Raw genomic sequence first — 7086 nt, forward strand, 5'->3', positions numbered from 1 at the left:
GGGATGGGGATCCTTCAGATGACCTCAAGGATGAATGTTTTTTATTATAATATGTATTTATCTTAATGTAGGTTAGGAAATATAAGTAGCATGTCAAACCCTTTTATGATAGTATAAGTAAAACTATAAAAAAAAAAAATTAACCAAAAGAAGCATATTAAGAAGTAGTAGTGTAGGTCAGATGTAGGTAAGGCAAGCCTAGTGGGTTTGGTTCTAGGGTACTGCTATTCTAGCTATCCAGGTATCTCTAGCACTCATAGTCATTATTTTTCAGGGTTTCCAAACACTTGAGTTCAGGCTTTTTCACCTTTGCGTTCAGTGTGTGGATAGAATGAGTTTTTCTACTTTCTGGGTAACTAAATGGTTGGAATATAGAAGGACCTGCCCTCATTGGCTGCCCTTGGGGTTTAACAGGAGACTGGATGTGTGGCCTCTGGGTCTTTGGGCTGGAGTGTATGTTGGGCAGAGGCATCTAGGATTCGTTCATTTCATAATACCTCTGGGCCAGCCCTGCTGAGAGGAAGTGGGAGACTCAACCCCCATTCAAGGAGGAACTTTCCTTCCTGGGAGGGCATGTCCCAAAGGATGCCCCTCTCCTTTTGATATAATAATTTAGGCCAAGGATAGTGCCAATATTTTTTTAAATTCTGCTTTTGGAATTATCGTTCACTGGTAGTAAGTATTTTTGGCTATTTTGAGTGTAGCAGAGCTTAATTCACTGAGGATGGATGTTACTTTTTGAAATAAGTAAAATTCATTCCAGGTTAATTTTGGTGAATACAGTAATTTAGTAAGCTACATCACGTCATTTGTTTTAAAAGAAAAATATATATTTAAATTAGTCAAACTTGTTTCTTTGTATAGCAAATAAAATTCTCATAAAACAAAACCCACCCCATTAAAGAATATTTTGTATAATAACAAAATCAACAGAATGAATATATGTTTTTCCACATACCAATATTAAAAAACAGGAACTTTTGAATTTTTAAAATTCCTAGGTATTTGTTAAAAATCAGACTCATTATGTTACAGCCATATATTATATTTCATACTCTTTAAAGTCTTGAAAATGATCTTCAATGCTGTTTAGTCCAACTCATCATATTATTGAGAACACTGAGGCTTAGAGAAGTTAAAGTGACTTGTCTAAGCTCATGTAGCTATTTAGTGGCAGAAGCAAGACTAGAATCCAGGTGGCTGGAAACTTTTTCAGTAATAAACTGGGAAATATCACATTAAGAATTATACTCTCGGGCTTCCCTGGTGGCGCAGTGGCTGAGAGTAGGCCTGCCGATGCAGGGGACGTGGGTTCGTACCCCGGTCCGGGAAGATCCCACATGCCGCGGAGCGGCTGGGCCCGTGAGCCATGGCCACTGAGCCTGCATGTCCAGAGCCTGTGCTCCGCAATGGGAGAGGCCACAACAGTGAGAGGGCCATGTACCAAAAAAAAAAAAAAAAGAATTACACTCTCACTTTCTTTTTCTGGGTACTGTTAAAAACTGTTTTCACTTTATCTTTTAAATAAAAGTAAGATTCCAGGTTTTATGTAGTAGAATGTTTTAGAGAAGTGAATAGAAAAGAGCTGTTTTTAACCATGCTGTTCTCATTAAAGGAAAACAATTTTTATCTTAGCTCCTTTCACTTCAGGATTTTAAAATTAGGTATTATTTTATTACGTTTCTCCTCTTTTCCAAAGAATAGTTAGAAGACAAAATTGAATGATATCCTCTAGTATTGTGGAAGTGGACTTTTACTTCAAATTGAAGTAATTAGTTTTTTTCTTTAAGTTGTCATGGCTAATCTTTACTTTTCATTACTACTCTTTATATGATTATTTTTTTTTAGGGTTGAGGTGGATAAGTTCATACACTAAGGTTAAATTGTAGAAAGAAATTTAAATAGAAATTCTAGATAATTATTTGGGTAATCCCCATCAAAACATGCTACGCTATTACAATCAGCTAATCAAGGCCAACATACATTTCTATTTGGTTCTACCCTGAATTGACCAGAAAACACCACCTCTTCCATTTCACTTAGACATCTATTGAATTTCCAGTTAATCAGAAACTTTATGGAACAGACTGAAGTTTATGTAAATGTGATTTTAAAAGTCTTATCCCTTTCCTAACACTAAGGAAAGGAGAAATCTCTCTTACTAAGGAGAGCTCTGAATCTGTTCAATTCCTATGCTATTCTGGGGCAGAAGTAGCATTATAGATGAGAGGTGAATAGAGAAGCACCTAGAGAGCTGGATTTACTTGCTTTGGAAAGGACATTGATCTGCAGGTGGAAGAGAAGAGGCTAGATTTGTAGCCCAATTGCATTCCTCTCATATCCTCTTGGATCCTTTTATCATTTTTGTGCTCCTGGACTTCCAATGTGCTTTCAGGCCAGCCCCTAGGGCTCTGTGGGGGATTGACCTCAGGCTAAAGGAAACTATTTTACTTGTGCACCTGGAGGACAGAAGTGCCTGGGAAGTGACATCCTCCCCACTTAACCCTTAAGCAGTGATGTTGCAGCCTGTAAATACTCCAGCATTCTTGCCCTAGACTGACACTGCCTGCAGAGTTGTCTGTGGGACTGAGCCAAAGTGACTCTCCCTGAAACTTTTACTGAGATTTCTCCCTTCCTTGGACTCCTAACCTTCCCAGAATGTTTTCCACACTCCCATGTTGAGGATCTTTTCTTAAAAATCACTTTCATGTGAATCTTTACCTCAGAGTCTCTTTCTGAGAAATCTGACCTAGTGAGGAAGGAGAAATCACAGAGACAAATTTCACGGTGGATTGGACTAGGGAATGGAGGAGTTTGGAATGAGGGAGGAGAGACTAGAGAAGGTGAAGGTGGTTCTGGGAGTGAAAGACCTCCATTTGTAGAGGGAAAAATTCGGGGACTTTTTTTTGTAGTTTATGAATGGAATCTGCTGTGTTAGGTTGAGTTTCCTGGAAGCAGACTTTGAGACAGACTATTGCATATAGTTACTGGGGAATGCTCTTGGGAGATACACCGTGTTGCTTTTGCTTTTCCTGAACTGATATTTCTTTTGAGTGTGCAGTATTATAATGAAAGGAACCACTGTGTAATCTAGCTTTTTGTGGTTTAATAAAAGATCCTCTCTTTGTATATATTGGGACTGATAAACAGAAGTGAGTTTCAAATAAATATTTTTTTTCCCAATCAGCAGAAGCTGAAAAAAATATGCCACAAAAAAGAGACACTGGAAAAATAAATCTTTTGTGCACAGATACATATTAACAACAATGTTGAACTATATCTAAATATTGCCTATAAATCTTGAATAATAGAAAATAATAGATTAATACTGAGGAAGAGATGTGCCTTAATCAAGGTATAAACTTAAAAAAAATGTGTATGCAACTTATTCAGGCTCATTGTGGTAGTTCAGGCCTGTGGAATATCTCTGCATTTAGAAAAGTGCAGAGAAAACTCTTACATTGCAGTGTGATGCCCAGCCACAGTTGATTGGTCTAAGTTAAACACTTATCTTAAACTGAGTCAAACACAGTAACCTGTCTATTAGCCACATTTGATTGGTCCATGGTTAAGCCTCCAGTCCAAATTCGGTTACTGTGACTTTTCTGAAAAATATTTGGACTTGGGATTTGTAGTGTAAGAAGTCTTAATGTGTGGCTGATGAAAAAAATGGACACCTTTGAGCTGTTGTGGCTTTGTTTTCTACCTTGAGGACAGTGGAGAGGAATCCTCATGAGAGAGTGAACAGTGTGAGACACACATGAAGAAGGGATCAGAGGAGACAGAGATAGAACCTTTACAGGACTGTGCTCCCTGATTGCATTTATTCCCAAGGCCAAGATGTCAACCTGCTTTTGAAATGGCTCAGGTGTTGAACTCATTTTTGGATTTCCCCAGCTTATTCTTTAGAGAGTGGAAGTGGCTTTATTTACAGCCCTTGTGAATTTGGGACCAATATATATCTGAAATGACCTTAATAAGTGCTAGATTTAAATCAATATAAGAAAAGTGGTTTTATATGTTCACTTCTGCAGCATATATACTAAAATTGGAACGATAAAGAGAAGATTAGCATGGCCCCTGCCCAAGTATGACATGCAAATTCATGAAGTGTTTCATATTTAAAAAAAAGAAAAGAAAAATGGTTTTAAAAAGGCAGTGAAGAAATTTAACATAGATTTAATAATTATCCAGGGGAGATGATCTCATAACTGCAGTCAAATAGCATTTTTATGAATTTTTAAAAAAGACTACATACAAAGCAATGCAATTGCTATCTACTTACAAATGCAAAAGAAGATAAGCATGAATTATCAGTATGAATCAGGTGATCCACTGAGTTTTCTGTATATAAAATCAGTATTCAAAAATCAATTGTATTGTAACAGTTAAAAAATGAAATGTAATGAAAATCAGATACCATTTAAAATGTATCAAATAATTTCTCAGTCCCTTTCTTTTTCTCTTCTTCTTCTGGGACACCTATAATTCGAATGTTGGTGCATTTAATGTTGTCCCAGAGGTCTCTGAGACTATTCTCAGTTCTTTTCATTCTTTTTTCTTTATTCTGCTCTGAGGTAGTTATTTCCACTATTTTATCTTCCAGGTCACTTATCCGTTCTTCTGCCTCAGTTATTCTGCTATTGATCCCTTCTGGAGGACTTTCAATTTCATTTATTGTGTTGTTCATTGTTGCTCGTTTCCTCTTTAGTTCTTCTAGGTCCTTGTTAAATGTTTCTTGCATTTTGTCTATTCTATTTCCAAGATTTCGGATCATCTTTCCTATCATTATTCTGAATTCTTTTCAGGTCGACTGCCTGTTTCCTCTTCATTTGCTAGGTCTGGTGGGTTTTTATCTTGCTCCTTCATCTGCTGTATGTTTTTCCGTCTTCTCATTTTGCTTATCTTACTGTGTTTGAGGTCTCCTTTTTGCAGGCTGCAGGTTCGTAGTTCCCGTTGTTTTTGGTGTCTGTTCCCAGTGGCTAAAGTTGGTTCAGTGGGTTGTGTAGGCTTCCTGGTGGAGGGGACTAGTGCCTGTGTTCTGGTGGATGAGGCTGGATCTTGTCTTTCTGGTGGGCAGGTCCACGTCTGGTGGTGTGTTTTGGGGTGTCTGTGGACTTATTATGATTTTAGGCAGCCTCTCTGCTAATGGGTGGGTTTGTGTTCCTGTCTTGCTAGTTGTTTGGCATAGGGTGTCCATCACTGTAGCTTGCTGGTCGGACTGAGAAAATATTTGAAGAGATTATAGTTGAAAACTTCCCTAATATGGGAAAGGAAATAGTTAATCAAGTCCAGGATTTGAGAGAGAGTCCAAGACTCTCTCTCCACAGAGAGTCCCATACAGGATAAATCCAAGGAGAAACACTCCATGACACATATTGATCAAACTGTCAAAAATTAAATACAAAGAAAACATATTAAAAGCAGCAAGGGAAAAACAACAAATAGCACACAAGGGAATCCCCATAAGGTTAACAGCTGATCTTTCAGCAGAAACTCTGAAAGCCAGAAGGGAGTGGCAGGACATATTTAGAGTGATGAAGGAGAAAAACCTACAACAAAGATTACTCTACCCAGCAAGGGTCTCATTTAGATTTGATGGAGAAATTAAAACCTTTACAGACAAAAAGCTGAGAGAGTTCATTACCACCAAACCAGCTTTACAACAAATGCTAAAGGAACTTCTCTAGGCAAGAAACACAAGAGAAGGAAAAGACCTACAATAACGAACCCAAAACAATTAAGAAAATGGGAATAGGAACACACATATCGCTAATTACCTTAAATGTAAATGGACTAAATGTTCCCACCAAAAGACACAGATTGGCTGAATGGATACAAAAACAAGACCCATATATATGCTGTCTACAAGAGACCCACTTCAGACCTAGGGACACATACAGACTGAAAGTGAGAGGATGGAAAAAGATATTTCATGCAAATGGAAACCAAAAGAAAGCTGGAGTAGCAATTCTCATATCAGACAAAATAGACTTTAAAATAAAGACTATTAGAAGAGACAAAGAAGGACTCTACATAATGATCAAGGGATCGATCCAAGAAGAAGATATAAGAATTGTAAATATTTATGCACCCAACATAGGAGCACCTCAATACATAAGGCAAATACTAAGAGCCATAAAAGGGGAAATTGACAGTAACACATTCATAGTAGGGGACTTTAACACCCCACTTTCACCAATGGACAGATCATCCAAAATGAAAATAAATAAGGAAACACAAGCTTTAAATGATACGTTAAACAAGATGGACTTAATTGATATTTATAGGACATTCCATCCAAAAACAACAGAATACACTTTCTTCTCAAGTGCTCATGGAACATTCTCCAGGATAGATCATATCTTGGGTCACAAGTCAAGCCAGGGTAAATTTAAGAAAATTGAAATTGTATCAAGTATCTTTTCCAAGCACAACGTTATGAGACTAGATATCAATTACAGGAAAAATCTGTAAAAAATACAAACACATGGAGGCTAAACTATACACTTCTTAATAACGAAGTGATCACTGAAGAAATCAAAGAGGAAACCAAAAAATACCTAGAAACAAATGACAATGGAGACACGACGACCCAAAACCTATGGGATGCAGCAAAAGCAGTTCTAAGAGGGAAGTTTATAGCAATACAATCCTACCTTAAGAAACAGGAAACATCTCGAATAAACAACCTAACCTTGCACCTAAAGCAATTAGAGAAAGAAGAACAAAAAAACCCCAAACTTAGCAGAAGGAAAGAAATCCTAAAGATCAGATCAGAAATAAATGAAAAAGTAATGAAGGAAACGATAGCAAAGATAAATAAAACTAAAAGCTGGTTCTTTGAGAAGATAAACAAAATTGATAAAACATTAGCCAGACTCATCAAGAAAGAAAGGGAGAAGACACAAATCAATAGAATTAGAAATGAAAAAGGAGAAGTAACAACTGACACTGCAGAAATACAAAACATCATGAGAGATTACTACAAGGAACTCTATGCCAATAAAATGGACAACCTGGAAGGAATGGACAAATTCTTAGAAATGCACAACCTGCCAAGACTGAATCAGGAAGAAATAGAAA

The 7086-nt window shown here is 37.1% G+C and overlaps 1 non-coding gene across 1 annotated transcript; it reads left to right on the top strand.

Moving 5' to 3' along the window:
• The first annotated feature begins 4018 nt into the window (after positions 1-4018).
• On the top strand, positions 4019-4125 carry LOC117200004 (U6 spliceosomal RNA). The gene has a single exon (XR_004481381.1). It is a non-coding gene; the product is annotated as a U6 spliceosomal RNA (small nuclear RNA).
• Positions 4126-7086: the final 2961 nt, after the last annotated feature.

This window comes from Orcinus orca, chromosome 3 (assembly GCF_937001465.1).
Source record: "Orcinus orca chromosome 3, mOrcOrc1.1, whole genome shotgun sequence".
NCBI classification, from domain to species: domain Eukaryota; kingdom Metazoa; phylum Chordata; class Mammalia; order Artiodactyla; family Delphinidae; genus Orcinus; species Orcinus orca.